At 47.8% G+C, this 20,519-nt stretch overlaps 1 long non-coding RNA gene and 1 other non-coding gene across 4 annotated transcripts; both read left to right on the top strand.

The window, feature by feature from the left end:
• Positions 1–2,437: 2,437 nt before the first annotated feature.
• On the top strand, positions 2,438–18,684 carry LOC142420769 (uncharacterized). 3 transcript variants are annotated; one of them, XR_012778795.1, is made up of 4 exons: positions 2,438–2,945; positions 15,705–15,992; positions 16,559–16,653; positions 18,271–18,684. It is a non-coding gene; the product is annotated as an uncharacterized LOC142420769 (long non-coding RNA). The 3 variants fall into 3 exon arrangements; XR_012778793.1 differs by lacking the exon at positions 2,438–2,945 and adding an exon at positions 13,183–13,271; XR_012778794.1 differs by lacking the exon at positions 15,705–15,992 and having other exon boundaries at positions 18,271–18,680.
• TRNAR-UCU (transfer RNA arginine (anticodon UCU)) lies at positions 8,693–8,766 on the top strand. The gene has a single exon. It is a non-coding gene; the product is annotated as a tRNA-Arg (tRNA).
• Positions 18,685–20,519: the final 1,835 nt, after the last annotated feature.

Raw genomic sequence — 20,519 nt, 5'->3', positions numbered from 1 at the left:
TCCCACAGATGCTTTCTTTCCATACTCCTGTGAAAGTGCTGGTAGGAGCCACCCCCGAGCCCTTTCATGGCAGGACGGAGCTACCCGGCCGTAGCAGGTGACATAAGCCTTTGGAAGACTGAGCCCAAGGGAAGTGCGGTGAGACTCTAGGATGGGAGGAAGTGGGAATGGAAGGGAGAAGACAAGGCATTAGGACAGCTGGGCAGGACTGTGGAAGACCTTGCTACACTGAGTGCTAAAGACTGGGAACATTAAAGGAAGAAAAACCCTAAAAAAATCCTAAAATGCATCTTCTGACTCAGAAGGCCAGTTGGAAAAATGGCACCCTATACTTGCTGGGATTTATAGCCTTTTTTCAACAGCTGTTGGCGGCAGTGGGACACTGGGCTGAGTGTGCCTTGCTCTGACCCTGCGTGCCAGTCCTTTTATTTGCCCATATTGAAATGAACTGTTATACCAGTACACAGTGACCCACCTAGGGGTCCATCCTCTCCACTACACCCTACCCTCCAGCCTTCATGCCCTCTGCAAGCCTTATAAACGGTTAGTCAGGTTTTATGTTTAAATAACTGATAGAAAATTAAATCCTAAAAGACTAAAATTAACCACTGTGAAGTGTTGATAGAATTAAGTGTTAAATCAACGATCTTCTATTTATAATTACAGTTTGCTTCATTTTTACCCAATTTTGATGCATTCTAGTGTCTTGATATAAATGTTGTGCATTTCCAGATTAAAAGCCGTGCTTGTTACAGACATGTGGCCTTTGCAGGGTATGATCCAGATTCCCCTCCCATATCAGTGCCTCCCTGCGAGGAGTGTGTGCATGTGAGCAGAGAGCTAAAGGAATGGGGTAGAGAACAAGGCTGATATAGGCAAGGATGAAATGCAGCTGACATGAGCAGGCTGTAAGAGAGAGAGAGAGGAGGGGAAAAAATCTGCAGTTAATCACCTTTATAAACAAACTCACAACCTGATAAAAATTATCCCCAGTTAGAGATAATATAGTTAATTTGCATTTGAGAGGTGTGATATGGACAGGCTTGTGACTGAGAATCCTATTAAGTCTCCAGAAATATTGGCTTCATATAAGTTTTCCTCTTTGCCTTTCAATGTCCCAGGAATTAGTGAAACTTGAATCCTCTTGATGTTCTGTTGGCCAGTTAATTATTATCTCTTGGATCTGATTGATCTGGATGTGCTGGCAAAAAGCTGTTTGGCCTTAGGAGCATCTTTGACACCCTCTTTGCTTCCACTGGGTGGAAAAAAAAATAAATACGTTTCTTCATCTTCACTATCCTCTGGTGTAAGTGCATTATGCAGAGCAGAAATAGCTGCACCTTTCTGGCTAATTTAAAAATTTTCTCTTTCTCATTTCTATTGGAAATTGAAGCCTTTTCTGTAACTATCTTGTTCTACCTGGATAGAGGTACGTATATACATTTAATTTCCATGTAGGCCTCTAAAGTAAAGGAACTTTTCTGTGAGGAGGAAGAAGGGCAGGACTCCCAGAGTCCCAGCTGTAGAGGCAGAGGAACTGTTTGCAGACAGGTCTGAGAGTGCTGTAATGCTACAAGGGATAAGGGCTGTGAAGACCACATGTGGCCACTCGGTCCTTTCTGCTTAGGTAGAGCTCAGCGATGCCACAGGTGACAGCCGTGAATTGGATCTGCAGAGGTAGCGTAGTCCTACTGTCTGACTAAACCTCCTTAGAGACCCCCCCTTTTACTGTCCCTTTGTGTTAGATACCTCTTAATTTTTATTCTTTTATTCCTCAGGAATAAAAAGAGAATAATGCAAGAACCATAAATTAAAGCAAAACCCCAGCTCATGGCCGTAAGGGAGGGTGTTGCTTACGCATTTTGCTTCTTGTTACGCCCCAGCATTTATTCCACCTGTCTGTTGTGCATCTGCACGTTAGGCAGACGCAGTCGCTGGTTTTACTGAAAGCTGTAGAACAGCTCTGCTGCTTCCATCGCGGCAGCGAGGGGCTCCTCTCCTCTGTGCCTCTGGCTGCAGGTGCAGCCCTCGCAGCCATGCCAGGGACGAGGACCTTCCACATTGTATTTTGCTTGTTTTGTCTTTGTTATTTTTTCCTTCCAGTGGAGGGGCAAAAATAAAAAAACAAACCCAAACCCCAACAAACAGGTCCCAGTGAGTAAAACTGCCTTCGAGGGGCTGCCTGCGTGCCGAGATCCTGGCCGGCAGCCGCGGGAAGGGGGTGCATTGTCCCCTGGGCCTGCGTCCAGGGAGTGCGACCCTGCGTCCTCAGCCCTTCCCCTCCGTCCTCCCCTTCCCTTCATGCTCTTCCCCGCCGGGAAAGCCCCAGCCACCGCCTCCATCCCCATGGAAACTCCGGCCGCCCTGGGCGGAAAGGGCAGTCCGAGAGGGGACAAAGGGAGCGCGGGGAGGGGTGGGTGGGAAGTGCAGGGGAAGGGCGAAGCGCCGGAAAAGAGGGAGGAATCTAAGGAGAAGAGGCGCAGGCGAACCCGGCCGAGAAGCGAGGAGACAGAGCTGGGGAAAGTTGGAGCGAGAGGGGAGAGGACGGGGCCGGAGACGCGGGAAGGGCCGGAGCCAGGGGCGTGCGGCGCCAGCCGCCGCAGCAAAGCCCGGGGCTTTGTGCATGGCCTGAGGCGCAGGAAAAGCGCCAGGAGAGACCCCTCGCCCGGCCACAGGCTGCCCTGCTAGCGGGGAAGCCTTTGCCTTCCGGAGCGAGTGAGGCCTGCACCGATATGTCAGGAGAAGTATGGCTGGGCCTGATTCAGGAGACACCTGAGCTGGCTGAAACAGTGTCCCAGGCAGGTGTGGAGGGGACACAGGCAGCAAGAAAATACCAAGTTGCTGGAAGGAAAAGAGAGCTAAAAGGAAGACCTGGGAGCAGCAGAGGTGGTTGCAATTCCTGCAGAGGTGGCACAGAGGTGAATACGTCAGGCTGAGTGACAAGCGTAAGTGATAGACAGGATTTGGGTTACCAGACAAATCCTGTGAGGTGTTTTTTTTGTTTGGTTTTGTTTGTTTGTTTGTTTTTTTAGAAAAGAGACAAGATGTGAAACATTGAGATTGGAAGGAGCCTGGGGGTGGAAGGGACTTGGCAGAACTTGGGCAAGCAGCCGGCACAGAGCTGCCTGCTCTGGTGCTGGGAGGTGCTGGGTGGGTGTCACTGCCATGCCCTGCTCTGAGAGTGATCAGTTGCACGTGGAGAAATCGGGCAGGTTGTGCCCATGCTGTCCCAACACAGCCAGGTATCCACGGTAAACCGAGGCACTGTGCCTTCACTGCAATACATGAAGCATAGTACTGGGGGAGGATGGCAATTTGCAGCTAAATAAGTCATTTTAGGGGTAAAATACGATATTTTTTTTTTTTTTTAGTGAAATTAACATGATGCTTTGTTAGAATTAGGTGCATCATCATTCCTTGGAAGAAAGGAGACATTTCAGTCCCTTGACCCTAAAATCTGCCCTGAATATATGCATCGTCAATGGCTCTGTCCTGCCGGAGACATCAAACTCCATCACACACAAAAGCTTTTTGGGTCTTGTGATGCTGGTAGCATGCACAGGTTGCTAATACCAGTTTTCTGTGAAGAATAAAGAAAGATGGACTGGTTTTGCCTTCTGGATGCTTCAAATCAAAGTATCGTTGCTATAGACTTGTATATCCTTGTTTTTTTGTGGTAGAGGTTTCCAGGCTTGGGGTCTGGAAGGTCCCATCTTCTCTGTTTGTAAGGCTGTCTTACCACCAACTGCACAGTTGGGAGAAAAGTTGTTTTTGCTCAGTTCCTGACTTGATCTCCATCTGCTGATGTGGGGTAATGTCTCCAATGGCTGTTGAGCTCTGCACAGAGTGTTTGCTGCTTTGCAGGTGGCTTCACTTCTGAGTACAGCGTTGGCTTCATTCCCAGGGCCCAAATGAGAGCCAAAATTAGGTGTTCCACAGTTATGTCGAGCCAGTAGGGATGGGGTACCAACCAGATCTTATTGTCATTAGTTGTCCCTGAAGAGCTGGTGGTGTGGATGACCAAGGGGGCTTACGCATGGTGTCCAGCCCCTGCTAAGATGGCAGCAAAGCTGACCTTGGCCACCCCAGGTGCTGCCAGGCTGGAGCTCAGCCCTTCAGGGTGTGCCGGATAGAGGACAGTGTTTCCTCTGCACTGCCCTGAGCTGGGAACGTGGTCTGTCTTGGACACCTGGCCTGGGGTGTTCTTCCCTCCTGCAGCCATTTTGAGGGTCCCAGCTGAGGACATGTTCTCAACCTATTGGGTAAATCCACCCATGCTGTTGTTCCAAGCATCCCTGGGCTGCTTGCTGCTGACTGCTCACTTGAGATCCCCATCGGGGGTATGCTGCTGTGGGTGGTGACATGACAAGGGAGACCCAGGTAATGCTCCTAATTTCCAGTGTCTGGTCTCCGCCAACTCGCTCTGCTGCATCCGAAAAACAGGCTAAAGGGGGATGCCCTGGTCCACAACTTTTAAATCAGTGCTCTGTAGGCAAAGGGTGTTAGATTTGGGGTTTCTACTAGGACCTTCCTTTTCTATCACTGTCTTGGCATCTTTTAGTCTGTATTTATGCTCTACTTTCTCTGTGTGGCATCAGTCTTTCAGTCCTGCAATGATTTTCACAACAGCAATTACAAGTACAGGCCATAGGTATCTTTGCTTGGGCCCTCATATGGGGCCTCAGTGTCAGTTTTAATTTTCCACTTTGTGGATGGGATCCAACCTGCTCCCCAGAAATGTCAGCTCCCCTCTCTCCTGTGTTTACCCTGGTGGTTATTGCTTCAGCCTCCTGACAGGAGCTAGTCATGCCCTCTTGCTTCATCTATCTTATCTGGGATGCAAAAATAACTCCTGTGGGGATTAACTTCAGCAAAATGCAAATCAAACGGTTGTGTATATATATCTTAGATAGCAAGATGACAGCTGAGCTGCTTTATAAAAGAGCATCCACTGTAATTTAACTCTAAGCTTTTAGAAAATCAGCCACTTGCTGAGTTGTGCCCTTGCCCAGCAAGCTTCAGTACAGCCACAAATGCCAGCCCATGGCACCGAAGGCAAAAGCTTCTGAAACTGGCTCTGTGTCTCACGATGACATGTTAATTATCGGCGGAGCAAAATGCAGGAGTCACTGATGAACATCTTTTAGATGAGCCCAGTCACAGTCCTGCAGACAAAGCGAGGCTCAGAAAGGCACTGGAGGGTTTGAAGACGCACGTGATGTGGTGGTTAAATGAAGTGCAAGGTACCTGGCTGCGTTTTGGGTGCTTCTGACATGGCTGGCAAAAGAAGAAAAAAAGCAATGAAGAAGGGATTACAAGTTTAGGAAAAAGACAAGAATATACCTTGCAAATTGTAAGGATATGGGGAAAACCCTTCCCCATTGTGGATACATGGGTTAATAGGCTTTGTAGCCTGCAAGCATGCAGCTTCTAGAGCTTTGTCCTTAGCTTGGTGGGACTGGCTCTTTGGTGAATCTTGGAGAAGGTTTTATTAGGTAATAGGGTAGTTGCGTATGCTATAAAACCTTGAGCCATGGATACTACAAAACAGTCCCAGCTCTGATACGGATTTTCTATTGCTGTTTATTTAGGTCTGCAAAGAGATTTTTGAATCTCTCAGCACTGATGATGCTGCTCTAGGGCAACTTGACATGAGATGGTATCTTACTGCTCACTTAAGACATGCTTCAGCAGCCATCTTACTGCTTAAATCTTTGTCTTGCAAAAGGCCTTTCCCAGCTGTTTATAAGGTAGTAAATTATCTTGGTTCACCCTGGTCCGCTGCATCCTTGCTCATGGCTCGTGTTCTTCCCATCTGCAGCAAATGATTTGATGCTGGAAAGCGATCGGGGATGAGCTGGGGGCTAATTTGCACCTTGCTTGGACCCTCTGCAGCTTTTTCACTCCCGTCACACTTCTATGTGCTGGGGACATTCACATTATAAACACCTCCCTCTCTGTATCTAAAAAGGGATGTTGCTCTTGTCTCAAAACATGCTGCCCAGCTAACTGAATTTCATTGTCATCTCTTCCTACAAAAATGGGTGTATTGGCATCCCCCAGCACCAAAAATAACCTGCCTGCATCTATGCTGCTCGCTTCAGTCTCTGCTTTCCAAGTATGTCAAATATGGAGATAACAGAGGGACAGTCAGTACCTTGGGGAAGACTGGCAAAATTATTGAAGGTACAAAGATGCCCAGCAGGTGGCCTGAGGATTTGAAAGTTGCACATTGCTTTCTAGCATTCAGTGGGGAGCATTTGGTACCGTGTGGCCTGTGGCCGTGTCCTTGTGCCAGCACGGGCGTGTGTTGGGATGAGGATGGGGAGAAGGCGGGAGGGCTCTGGTGATGCTCCTAGCAGTGCTGCTGATCAGGGGGTGCTCTTGGGGGGGTGCAGCCTGTGGCACGTCCATTTCCCTGCAGCGGGTGGTTCTCGCCATACTTCCCTGTTGGAAATGTGTCATTTTCACCAGGACCTGCTCAAACTCCTGGACCTTTGCTGTTTCTGGTGCAGTTAGGGCTGATTGGAGCAGGCTTTCCTCCAGATGTTGAATGCTGGTTGGCTGGTAAAAATTTGGGCATGCATGCTGCTGGGCTACGTGTTACCCGAAGACATATGAGAGCGTAGGCAGTCAGAAGGGAAGGGTTGCAGAGCTGCAACAAGCCCCAGTCCAGCTCCAATCAGGAGGAACGGGGGTTCTTTCGGAACCCATCTGTCCTGCAACTGCCCATAAAGCCACAGTCATTCTTCTGAGGTTTGTGCAATTTAATACTTCATCTCCAGATTTTCTACTTGCTGACAAAACTGTTAACGACTGCGAAACAGGCACTGCTTTTGAGGTGCAGCCTCCCAAAATCGTATTAAAAGAGTTGGTGTCGTCTCCTCGCATGAGGAACACACATAGTGCAGCCACAGACTGTGAGATTTTTTTTTTTTTCTTCCTTTCTGTTCTATACTGGTGCTTTATAACTTTGTTTAAGATTTATTATACGATATTTTTTTAAGCACAGCCTTTGTTCACCCTGTAGATAGGTGTTTCCTAGACTTTGAGTTTTCTCAAGGTACTGGTGGGATTACAGCCCTACACTGGCTCATGGAGTAATTTGTTTCAAGGATTATCGATTTACTGGGTATCTCTTGCAGCAGGAAGGGTTTTGTCTGATAGAAGTTAAACCTCTGCCTTCTTTCCCACCACTTCTAGCTGGATTTTACTTGTCAAGACAACCTTAAACCTTTCCAAAGCCCCAGAGCATCAGTAAAAGGAAACACAAATTCTTTGGTTACACGTTAGATGTGCTGAGGTTGTTAGTTCTGTGACTCTTCTCATTAGCACCATGTGACTTCACAGCCCAATTTGTGTAGAAGTCAGTTCTTCACCAGCTGAGGAGGGAGGCAAGGACGCTTAGCATAGAATTTATTCTTTTGTATTTTTAGCTACGTGCATAGTGGAGCCTCAGCCTAATGCATGGAGGACACAGGTACAAAGGAAAGCAGGGATTATATATGTGACAATACAGTTGTATAGACCAACCAAATTTTTCATGTTAAGGGGTGGGCTAATTGGTTACCGTTGCTCGCATAGTTGGTATGTACTTGTCCCGTGCAGGATCAGTATGTGCTTGTCCTGTGCAGGTGGTACCCATGTATGGTCAGTGGTGTGATGATCCTCATTTGTCTAAACCGATGTCCCGTGCAGGTGGTGGTGGGGTTTATCCTAGATTCTGGTCGGTTGCGGTTCTGGCTGTGGTTATATGCCTGGTTCCATTGAAGGGTAAATCTTCTGTTGTTTTATCATTGGTATGGGGTGTTCTCAGCCGATAAGAGTTGGCTTAGGTTGGGTCTTCAGGTCACATTGACCCTGAGGGAAAAGCTCATAGTCTCAGGTAGTGTTCATTCTTCTGAGCAAGTCATATTGCAGTTAGCCTTTCACATTTCTCCCTAATTAAGACCATGTTTGGGAGTAAACAATACTTTAAAATTCATGCAGTTTAGAAATGCAAAATGTGTTTGTTCACAGCAAGGAATCATGGCACAGAGTTTGATCAATTGTTCAATAGTTCAGGGGATGTAAAAGGCTATTTCCTGTTGTTTTGATGTAGTCTTAATTTTTTTTTCCAATGGAAGATGTATCTGGAGAAACATTAAACCCTTGATTGACAGCTTGCTTAAAATAAAACCATGATAGCTGCTTTTTCTTTTATTTCTCTGCTCAAACCACAGGTTTCTGAATTTTTCATCATGACAAACAGCTTTCTTCATCATTGTCAGTGTTCAGTGTTGTAAGCTAAAATCCTCTTTCATGTTTATCTCTCTTGGCTTCTGCAATGAGGATTCTGTGATGATGCTGAGGGAGATGCAGCAATTAACTCTACTCCAGGATTTAGCTCTGCCCTCAGTCGAGCTAGAGATGCTGCGGAAAGGTTGCCAGAGACGCAGATACAAGCCTGCATCCAGGTTTTTGCTGCATCCCTGCTGCTGAGTGAGATATAGATCGTACCCAGAATTATTGCCCGTCCCTGTGGAAGAAGGGGATGCCTAGACACGTTGATTTGCAAGGGAGATTGATATGGGCACTGGGTTTTCACACTGCCTCAGTGCCATGCTGTGAGAGTGGGGTGTTGAGACCCCTCCAGTGATGCGAGAGTTGCGGGATTTTTCAGTTCTGGTGCCGATGCTGCACTCATGGTGAGGTCTCTGTGGCGCAATGGACGAGCGCGCTGGACTTCTAATCCAGAGGTTCCGGGTTCGAGTCCCGGCAGAGATGATCTCCAGGCAGGTGTCTCTTTTCTTTTAATGCATGTTCCTTTATAGGTCCCAATCTGTTACATTTACAACACCCCCGAGCGCTTTAGAGGGAAGATAATGACTTTTCCTGACACCCTCTCTACAGCTGATGCACATAACAGTCGTGAGCTCCCTTCTAAGGCATCTCTCTTTCATTATATTCCCCTTCCCTCATTCCTTTTGGTATCTCCTGAATAGCTAGGTGTTTTAACCCCACTTGTTCCCCCAATACTGCTCATGGGTCCCATCTTTGATACCTTCTTAAGAAAAGTAGTGTGCTTTCCAGTAGAAATCGGTGGTTAGGCAGTGGTTTAGAGCCTTCTGTTGATATTTCCTATGATAAATGTGGTCAGGTTTTTTTTCTTCAAATATGTGGCAAAAAAATGTAGGTCTATATTCTGAATTTCCACCGTATAGAAATTCTTTGCAAATGCTCTTATTTTTCATGTTTTTACTTAGAAGATGCATGTTTGCTGGCAACCACCTCCACGTCCCCGTGGGGGTTCATCTTCTTAAGTAGCAAATTGACTCTTCTTTTTCTTTTGCAGATGTTCTAAGTTATTAGTATGTAACTTCCTATGTGATCTCATTGCTATCAGTAGTGAGAAAGAAAAGAGGGGAGCTGCTGGTGAGCGCAGCTGTGATTGGTATGTGAATGGGTTTCAGTGGGGGCTGCTTGGAGGGCTTTTCCAGGCTGCTGCAGCTGTTTGTTATAGTGGAGAAGTGCTGAAGGTTGGAGGAAGGGTGCTCGACCTGGATGCTTCATATACTCTTCAGAGAGAAGTTCCTGTGTGGCTTGTGGAAGATGTCTGATGTACACTCGGCTCTGGAGAGCCAGGCACGCTGCTTGTACCAGTGAAGCTTGTGAATAAACACAGAACGTGTCCTTGGATCAGCCAGGTCCGTTCAGATCTGGGTAATCGTAGGAACTGCTGATTTGTTTCCTCTGAGCTTCTAGTGTTATTCAGCACTAGAGAGCCCATTAGAAGGGGACTTCTCCTTTCCTCAGTTGCCACCTCAGTCATCTGGGTACCATTTGCCATTGGTGGGGGTGGTGGGGGAAGGTCCTTCTGAAGGATAGTTCATAGAATCCCTTTCAGATATCCACATTAGGATGAGAAAAATAATGTCCTAGGAACGCTTTCTTCCCTTCCTGGTCTATGGTTAGGTGAATCTCTTCCACATCTGGAATATGTCAAGGGATGCAAGCTAAAACAGGGCTGACCTAGGCAGCGGCATCTGCCTGGTTGCCTCCTTCAAATCCAAGATAGTGGGAAGCTCGACTCCATTACTGGGCCATGTGACCCCACAATTCTGCTTCTTCCCAGCTGCATGAGCTTCAGCGGCCACCAGCTGTTCTCCCAGCCCTTGTCTATTGAGGAGTGGGTTTCTTTGGGTTTTGAGGTGCGGTGCAAAAAATAATTTGACCAAGTTGATGCATCTTTCTTCCTTGGAGTCTCCTCATCAGCTCCTGCCCTCAGTTGTCATGTTTGTCAGCGACTGCTTGTGCTCACACATATGTCCACAGGGACCCAGGTCTCCATCCATTTCTCTGCCCTCCCAGCCTCTTGTATACCTCCCTGGAGAGAAGGTTACCTTCAATGCTCAAGCCTCATCCCAGAACCGGGACATGTCATGATTTCAATTCAGCAGTAGCAGAGAAATATGTTCTCATTTGGGTAGCCCAACACTCCCCTCCTGAACCTTTCACAGTACCAGTATGCTGCACTGCACACTTGTCAACGCAGGATACGCTCCCATTGACAGGATTTCTAGTCTCCGGTGGAAAACAACCAATCCATCTCTATCACAGTAGCTGGTGAGCTTGGCTTGTTTCTTTTTCTTCTTGTGGTGTCTGTGCAAATGCTGGAGTTCAGCCTGTTTGGAAGACCAGACCCTGGTGGTGGTGGTGCTAGAAGTTCTGCACCCATGTTCATCATGACATAGGTGTCATGTCCATGACATCCAGGGGGGTCCTGAAAGTCTAGAGGGAGATTGTTCTGAGAAAGAAAATATGTGGACAGTGAGCATGGGTGCACACACACCCAAAGTAAAATTTGGTAGGAATGAGGGGAGAACGGACAGATTCTGCAGAGATCACTTGTACCCTTCAACCAATGCAGAATGAAATACGTGCATCTCCTTGTTAGGACAGAGGCAGGAATATGACTGTGATTCTAGTTTAGCTGCTGTAACACTAGGAAGGGTTGGGTTTCCTCTCCCCTAAACATGAGTATATAAGAGCTCAGGAGCAGGATCCTTGGCATTACCAGACACGGTCTCTTCCTGCTTCTGTGTTGTCTCCTCCTCACACCTTCTGTGTCACAGCCCTCATGCTGAACCTCCTGATTCAGGTACCCCAGGGCATCCCATGTTTGGGCAGGTGAACAGGTGAGTCTTGTGACCCCCTGAATTCAGGCATGCAGAGTTCGTAGTTGCTTATGTGGGATGAGCTCTGTTGATCACCTCACCTGTGTGAGAAGGACCCAAAGCTTTCTTACCTAAAGCTTATGAGAGTGCATAGCTCGAGTTACCCACTGTGAATCCCCATGATGGAAAAGGAAAGCCTGGTGTGGGGGAAGGGGCTGTGCTAGTGAGATGCCATGTGACCATGCCCTTCATGCAGCCTCAGATGACCCATATCCATTCCTCATTAATAAGAACACCTGAAAACAGTCCCTGCTGGTGGCATGTTCTGATCTCTCTTGGGTGCATATTTGGTCTCCCTTCGTTTCTTTTTCAGAAGTTCCCGCAGCTCCTTTTTGTCTTTTCCAAAGGTTCCTTCAGTTCCATACTTCTTTCCAAGTCCTACTCCTTCAGCTCCCCACTTACCTCTCCAGGGAGAAGGTTGCCCTCATGTGCTCTGCTCATGAGGTGAGGAAGTGTGAGGATTCCTGTTCTCCCTGTTCTCATTTGGGGATATCTGCAGAAAAAGCAAACAACCAATCATGCATAGGAGGGTGAGGAAGAAAGAGGAACATGCATGACATCTGTGCAAGCAGTGAAGTGAATTATTGCCATTTCCTGTAGGACACAAATACTAAAATTAACCTGAGTAAGACCTATCGTGTTTGTATTGCAGAATCTTCTTCCTTGTAAGGGTCCTCTTTCTGGTGGATTTTGTTTGGATATATGCAAACATACATCTTACTTAAAAAGTAGATTATCTGCTGTTAATTGTAACACGTTTCCTATCTTTTGGCAGAATCGGGAAGACTTTGCTTTCTGCCCGTGGAATATTCTGAATTCCCTCCAAAGAGGATGCCTGGGTCCCCTTTAAAGCTATACTGAAGAGGGGGCTTGCATGAAATCTTACATTTAGTCCTCCAGATGAACCTCAGACGAACTCATGTTCATGCTCCCAGGAATGAATCCCTGTCTGGATGGGCAGGGAATCCCTAAGCTTTGTCTGTGAGACCCCCAAAGCCTTCCCTGTGACAATGAATTTCTCCAAAGTTGGAAAGTTTTCTCAACCCTGAGGGTTTGGGATCTTGCTGTTACTGGTACCCCGTGGACAGTGACTCGGGCTGGAGGTGTAATTTGCTTCCCTGTTGACATAAAGAAGTTACTCATCCAAGTCTAAGCACCTGGAAGGCACAAGGGTCTTTGTGGGCTTTGGCAAAGCCTGGCAAAAGCCCTGGGGTACTCTGGAGAGAAGCAGGGCCACTTAAAAGATGCTGGCAAAGCCCGGCAAAAGCCCCAGGGCACTCTGGAAGGCAGCAGGGCCCCTTGTGAGCTTCGACCAAGCCTGGCAAAAGCCACGGTGCATTCTGAGATGCGTAGCGGAGCCGGCTACGGCGGCCGGTTGGGGCCAAACCGTGTTGCAAAGCTGTGTATGGTGGCCTGTGGGACTCAGGCTGGTGTTTCAGCTCTCCCACGTGTGGTATCCTGGAAGTGGCGCGTTTCCTCTGCTGTAGGGGTTTTGCAGGGTCCTGGAGTGAGGCCGAGCCGGCGCTACGGCTGGACCCGATGCTGCCGGATATTTCCGATGGACCATGCAGGTGCTGCAGGAGGGACTGAGCCTGGAGGAGCTTGGGAGGAGTGGACCAGGGGGGTTTAGGGGTTCATGAGGGGGCTTGGGCATCCCTGAGGACGTTTTGGGGTCTGTGAGCAGATTTTGGGGGCTCCCTGAGGGACTTTGGGCCTCTTTGAGAGGTTTTGGGAGTCTGTGAAATGAAAGGGTTTCTCCAGGCAGCTGCCTCCAGCAAGGAACAGCCAGTCCCCGCAGCGAGGAAGGATCCCTCCCAGCCATCCCCGACAGAGCGCACCACCACCACGCAGTGCCGGGAGCTCGGTGCCTCTGTCGGCTGCAAATGTGAGCCACCGTGTGTCTGGGAAGCCTCGTGGGAGAGGAGCATCGAGGCACCTGCTGCCTGCTCCTGGCGGGCGAGGGTTGGGCAGCCAGCAGTGTGGAGGAGGACGGGGCAGAGGCCGAGAGAGAAGCCTCAGGGCGCTGAAGGTGTCCCGGCGGTGCCAGGAGCTGCGGTGAGTCGCGCATCCCTCGCGTGCGTCCAGGCCTCTCTCTGCCGTGCTTCTCCAGACCTCCGCCTGCCTCCTTGCCTGTACCTGCCTCCGTCTCCCTTTCAGGCTGTTTGGCTCCCCAAAGCTTTTTGCCCTTCTGCTAGCACTGCCCTCTACACCGTCACCTTCTACGTTTCCTTTCTACGCCTCTCCCTTTCCAGCTCCCCACCTGCTATTATTTCACTCTTCCCACGCTGCCTTCTTCCGCATTGCTGGTGAAAGTGGCATTTCTAGGTCTCCCTCTATGCAGCGACCTGTCTCTCTTTTTTTCAGTGACTCCCTCTGCTCTGCACCCTGTTACTCTTCCAATGTCCTTTTTTGGGGCTGTCTATCCAGCTCCCTCTCCTGATATTTAACTTCTTAGCTGTATGGCCAGTACCCTCTTTATGTCTCCATTTATCCAGTTCCCTGTCTGTGTTTTTTATTTATTCCTGCCTGTCCTCTACTTCATCACTTTTTAAATTGTGTTTCAGTGTCTTCATTTATTTTGCTTGCTGACTGTATTTTTAATTTTTTTCCTCTCTATTCTTAATTCCTTTGCTTTTAAAGCTTTCTTTCTATGTTTCCGTTTTAGTTCACCGTTGCTACTTTTTAGTTTTTTCTTATTTCTTTAATCCCTGTTGCTTTTAAAATTTTCTGTCTGCTTTTATTCCGTTTGCTGTCTTTATTTCTTGGGAATCGGTAAAGGAATATCAAATTTTTGGGTTATTGGCGCTACCGGTAGCGCACTTTTTGACTATTATATCCGCTAGGCTTTGCATTCTTGGCCCAATGATGTGTCTTTTGGCAATTGGTACTAACGCATCTGCTCCTGAGTGTGTTTCTTGGTGCTGTTTCTCAAGTAGAGTTTCCATCATCTTTTCAGAAATTAATAATTGCTTCAGTGCTGCCACCCACCAACCCTGATCATTTTTGGAATAATCTAATTGCTCTGCCAATTGATTTTTCCTTCTCAGTATGTTGTGGGGGCAGATAATTCCAAAGGGGTACTGGAATTAAAGCTCCTTCAAATTTTGATTTCTGTAATGCTGCTTCTTTTGCTAACGGGTCTGCTTTTTGGTTTCCCTTTGTGATTTCACTGTTTCTATTCTGATGTGCTTTACAATGCATTACAGCAACCTCCTTTGGTTGAAGGACTGCCTGTAAGAGCTTCATTATTTCTGTTCCATATTTGATCGGAGTCCCGTGTGAAATTAATAGTCCTCTTTCTTTCCGAATTGTCCCATGTGCATGCGCTACTCCGAATGCATACTTAGAATTTGTGTAAATATTGACTTGTTTTCCCTGACTAAGCTCTAAAGCTCGTGTTAGTGCAACCAATTCTGCCTTTTGAGCAGATGTATTACTAGGCAAAGATTTAGCTTCTAAGGCCTGAGAATGTGTTACCACTGCATATCCAGCTTTCTGTCTTCCTTCCAACATAAAGCTGCTCCCATCAGTAAATAACTCCAGTTCTGCATTCAGTAGCGGTTTGTCTCGCAGATCAGGCCCACTAGAATACACTTGTTCGATGGTGGTTAAGCAGTCACGATGCAATTCACTGAATTCAGAAATCGGGAGCAGGGTAGTAGGATTAAGAGCAGAGGTCGGGGAGATTACAACATCATCTTGTTCCAGCAGCACAGCTTGGTATTTAGCTAACCTGCGTGGAGAGATCTGCTAATGCCCTTTATTTTCAAGGAAAGAAGACGCGGCTCATGCCGTGTACAAATACAGTAATTGGTTGGCCTAACGTCAATTTCCGAGATTCTTTGATCAAAGTTGAAGAAGAAGAAAGAAAGAAAGAAAGAAAATCATGGGAGGAGTTGTAAAACAAGAAATAACTCCCAGGGAATGTTGGCAAATAGATTTTACGGAATTGCCAAGGTGTAATCTGTATAAATATTTAGTGGTAATGGTAGACACCTTTTCTGGTTGGCCTGAAGCTTCCCCCTGTCATACTAACAAGGCTAGGGATGTGATTAAAATTTTATTGAAAGAAATTATCCCTAGATTCAGTGTTCCAGAAGGTATATCTTCCGATAACAGACCCCACTTTATTGCAGAAATAGTGCAGGGAGTTTCTAGATTTCTAAACATTAAATGGGATTTGCATACTCCTTGGAGGCCACAGTCCCAGTGGCAAAGTAGAAAGAATGAATCAAACCCTAAAAAGACAGATTTCTAAAGTGTGTCAGAAAACTCAAATGAAATGGGTAGATATTCTAGCCATAGCATTAATGAGAGTATGAATTACACCCAGAGTTAGGGAAGCTGTTAGTCCATTTGAGATCCTGTATGGGAACCGTATCCAATCGATCATTTAACCACAAAGGGAGGTCAAATGCATATCAAGGGACAGGCTGTAATTAAAGAGTATTTGATTTCTGTCTCGCAGAATTTATCCTCCCTGCATAGGTACCTAAACCAGAGGACTCCCATTCCCGTGGACACTCCAGTACACCCCTTCCAACCAGGAGACACAGTCTATGTATGAACTTGGAAAGATGAGCCCTTGAAAGAAAAGTGGAAAGAATCTTATACAGTGCTATTAAAAACTTATACAGCGGTAAAGGTGAATGGGATCGACTCTTGAATTCATTATACGAGAGTAAAGAAGGCACCAGACCAAGACAAGTTCACCTCTATGCCAATTGGAGAACTGAGACGCCAATTAACCAGGGACTGTCGATGAATTGTATCAAGGTTTTTCTTTTAGAAAGTGTTGTTAAAGTGCATGATTACAATGGAAATTGTAACTATGACATTGATTAACCTAGCATTTACTTTTTGTAACAGAAATCTAGTCTTAAAACTTGCCCAGTCCTTTTGGAAGAATCCATAACGCCATCAGTGTAAGGGCCTGTTTACCATTACCTAAATCTGCAGCCAATCCCCTTGAATGGGACCTTGCCTGTTTGTGGTGGACGCCTGCCCAAATGGGACCTTGCCTGTTTGTGGTGGACGCCCGCCTGCAGGGGACCTTGCCTGTTTGTGGCGGACACCAGCCCAAACAGGACCTCACCTATTTGTGCCGGATGCCAGCCCGAACGAGGACCTCGCTTGTTTGGGGCACACCGACGGCAGGCGCTGTCGCCAAAAGGCAAAGCAGGGTCATAGAGTTTTCCGTTTCTGGGGATGGGCTCAGCCGTCTCCTGCGCAAACTTCTGTTATGTAGCAATTGGGATGGTAGCTTTCTTTTGATTTCTTGAAGAACAAGAGGATGATGGAGCACGTTACAAGAGCATGATCATTTTCTCTTCCCTTGGCAGTACAGGCACCCAAGGCCAGCCCGCATTCAAGGAACAGCACGAGGATATCCGTGCCGACCGTCAGCAGAGGAAGGAAGCTTCTTTTGGAGGCCGAGGTGATGAAGCAGAGTCCTTATGTGTTCTGTTTGATTTTCAACATGGGTGCGGGGAGGGCCTGGGACATGCAAAACATGGTCCTGGACAGGGGAGCTGTCTCTGACATGGGAGGCTGTGAGACCTATCATGGACACCACTGGACTGGCATTAGAACCCGGTGCTTGGCTTGACCGACCTGGCAGAACCATCCTGCCGACGGAAGTAATGAATACTTCTGCACTGAGATTTTAATAGCTCGGTCTGCATCACCTTTGGCTTTTCGGTGTTGAGCTCGTATCTTGGCAAGAAGCATCCCTCATCCAGCATTTGGGTCTGAGGGGTCTCCGTTAGACTCTGGGCATCTGTCCTGTCATATTCAATATCTGTCTGCACTCGGGTCTCCCGTGACTCCTATGCAGTTTTGTCTTAAGACTTTATAGCGCAGTGTTCTCTAAGAGTAGCGTTCTGCATGCAAGCAGCTACCGGCAGCCCGGTCTCCTGTGCCATATACGTCGGCGCGAGCGTGCGAGCGTGCTGCCTCCCGAGGGGTTCTCCATGCTGCAGTTCATGGAGTCATTTGGCAGTTATTTGTCCATAAAGGAAGAGTCTGTGGTTACACCAGCCACGGTCATTTGCTACCCGTACCTCTTTTGGCCTGTCAGTCTCTGCCTATATTCGGGTCATCTGGCAGTAGCTGTAATTTTTGTGTGTTGGTGGGTGGTTTGACTTCTTCTTGCAGTTTAAGTAATAGGTCTAGGCTAAGCAGGACAGTTGAGCCTCAGGCCGTGGCCTGCTTGGCGTTGCCTCTGAATTAAGTTGAGACAGGTGGGTGTTTGTGGGGAAGTAAGTAGTATAGAAATCTTCAGTGGCAGGAGGACGATGTATCTTATTTTCATCTTGGAGGAGACTGCAAGATAAAAGGGTAAACCAAACTGGTCTCTGTGGGGTTTTCCAGACAGGTTACCCCATTAGAAAGAAGGAAAAATCCATTGTGCACTAATTCTGTGTTTTGCACCGCTGCTGTCAGTAGCTTCCCAGGCAAGTGGCCCCGAGGTTTAGTTAGGGTCATAGGTACAGTTCCAATTTGTGGTAAATTTACCATGACAGGTGGTCATGTAATGCTATTGGATATTTTCTTTCATCAGGTTTAGTTTTTGTAAAGAATGCTCGGCTCGGAGGGCTCCCAGTAGGCCCATTTGATAGGAGGGGGTATGGAATACCCACTGAAGTGCTTCTAGTTTTGCCCATTCTAGCACTTCCTTGTTGGCAAAATGTGAGCCATTGTCACTTTGGATGACATGGGGTGTTGGTAGGCCTGAAAACCAAGAGGATAATCCCCAAACGGGACCTCGCCTGTTTGTGCCGTACGCCAGCCCGAACGGGACCTCGCCTGTTTGCGGCAGACGCCGCCTCAATGGGACCTCGCCTGTTTGAGGCACACCAATGGCGGGTACCCAAAGGCAAAGCAGGGTTATAGCAGAGTTTTCCGTTTCTGGGGATGGGCTCAGCTGTCTCCTGCGCAAACTTCTGTTATGTAGCAATTGGGATGGTAGCTTTCTTTTGATTTCTTGAAGAACAAGAGGATGACAGAGCATGTTACAAAAGCATAATCATTTTCTCTTCCTTTGGCAGTACAGGCACCCAAGGCTAGCCCGCATTCAAGGAACAGCGTGAGGATATCCGTGTCGTCCGTCAGCAGGGGAAGGAAGCTTCTTTTGGAGGCCGAGTGTCCTGGTTCGGCTGAGATAGAGTTAATTTTCTTTATAGAAGCCAGTATGGGGCTATATTTTGGATTTGTGCTGAAAACAGTGTTGCTAATACAGGGATGTTTTACTTGTTGCTAAGTAGTGCTTATGCTAAATCAAGGACTTTTCAGCTTCTCATGTTCTGCCAGGTGCACAAGAAGTTGGGAGGGGACACAGCTGGGACAGCTGACCCCAACTGACCAAAGGGCTATTCCGTACCATATGACATCATACTCGGTATATAAAGCTGAGAAAGAAGAAGGAAGTGGGGGGATGTTCGGAGTGACGGCGTTTGTCTTCCCAAGTAACCATTACGCGTGATGGAGCCCTGCTTTCCTGGAGATGGCTGAACACCTGCCTGCCCATGGGAAGGAGCGAATGAATTCCTTGCTTTGCTTTGCTTGCATGCGCGGCTTTTGCTTTACCTATTAAACTGTCTTTATCTCAAACCCACGAGTTTTCTCACTTTTACTTTTCTGATTCTCTCCCCCATCCCACTGTGGGGGAGTGAGTGAGCGGCTGGGGGGAGCTTAGTTGCCGGCTGGTGTTAAACCACAACACCAAGGTGATGAAGCAGAGTCCTTATGTGTTCTGTTTGATTTTCAACATGGGTGCGGGGAGGGCCTGGGACATGCAAAACATGGTCCTGGACAGGGGAGCTGTCTATGACATGGGAGGCTGTGAGACCTATCATGGACACCACTGGACTGGCATCCTGTAAGGATGTTTTCTTGTTTAGAGGCCAATCTTGGCTTTGGGCTGCAAAATAAAGTCTGCCAGGCTGGCGCCAGCTTGGCGGCAGCATCTGCCCACGGCAGTGCCAGCTTGGTGGTGGTGGTGTCTGCCCACGGTGGTGCGAGGTTGCTGGCTGCATCTGGCTTGTGAGGGTTGGGGTAATTGGCCCCCTGTTCCCCATGGGCTCCAGCTGCAGCCTGGAGCAGCACAGGTGGGACCCATGATGTGAAGATGGGGCTGGGCCAAGGGTTTAAAAAGGGCTGAGGAGGGGGCTGGCCCTGCTGTGCTGAGGGGCTCTACGTAGGGAGGGGGCTGCCTAGGCATGCCTGCCCGTGGGAGCTGGCTGAGGAGTGAAATGAAGGGGCTTCCTCAGGCAGCTGCCTCCAGCAAGGAACAGCCGGGAAGGATCCTTCCCAGCCGTCCCCGACAGAGCGTGCCACCAGCATGTGGTGCCGGGAGCTCGGTGCCCCCATTGGCCGCACACGTGAGCCACCGTGTCTCTGGGAAGCCTCGTGGGAGAGGAGCGTCGAGGCACCTGGGCGGGCGAGGCAGCCGGCACTGTGGAGGAGGATGGGGCAGAGGCCGAGAGAGAAGCCTCGGGGTGCTGAAGGTCTCCTGGCGGTGCCAGGAGCTGCGGTGAGTCGTGCATCCCTCGCGTGCGTCCAGGCCTCTCTCTGCCGTGCTTCTCCAGACCTCCGCCTGCCTCCTTGCCTGTACCTGCCTCCGTCTCGCTTTCAGGCTGTTTGGCTCCCCAAAGCTTTTTGCCCTTCTGCTAGCACTGCCCTCTACACCGTCACCTTCTACGTTTCCTTTCTACGCCTCTCCCTTTCCAGCTCCCCACCTGCTGTTATTTCACTCTTCCCACACTGCCTTCTTCCGCATTGCTGGTGAAAGTGGCATTTCTAGGTCTCCCTCTATGCAGCGACCCATCTCTTTTTTTCAGTGACTCCCTCTGCTCTGTACCCCGTCTACTTTTTTCTAGTTAACTGTCCCTATTTTTCAATTTTTTACTCTCATAATTCTTTTCTTTTTGAAATTTTGTTTCTAGGTGTACTTCTATCTTGTTTTCTGTCTCTCTTTTTTTATTTTTCCTGTATCCTGTTGCTTTTAAAATTTTCATTCTATGTCTACTTTTGTCAAGATGTCTCTCCCTGTTTAATTGTTTCCTCTCTGTCCTGTACCCCGTTGCTTTCAAATTTTCTTTCCTCATCTATCTTTATCCAGTTTGCTGTCCTCATTTTTTAAATCGTTCTAGTCTGTCCTGTACCCAGTCGCTTTTAAAATTTTCTTTCTGTGTCTCCATCTATTTAGGTTTTTTGCTATTTTAAAATTTTTCTTCTCTTAATGTCTTTTGAATTTAAAAAACTTTTGAATTTTTGTTTTTGTGTTCACTTTTATATATTTTT

The sequence above is a fragment of the Mycteria americana genome, chromosome 25, assembly GCF_035582795.1.
Source record: "Mycteria americana isolate JAX WOST 10 ecotype Jacksonville Zoo and Gardens chromosome 25, USCA_MyAme_1.0, whole genome shotgun sequence".
Classification (NCBI taxonomy): domain Eukaryota; kingdom Metazoa; phylum Chordata; class Aves; order Ciconiiformes; family Ciconiidae; genus Mycteria; species Mycteria americana.
The sequence above is the reverse complement of the archived record's forward strand: the minus strand, read 5'-3'. Positions and strand labels throughout refer to the sequence as shown.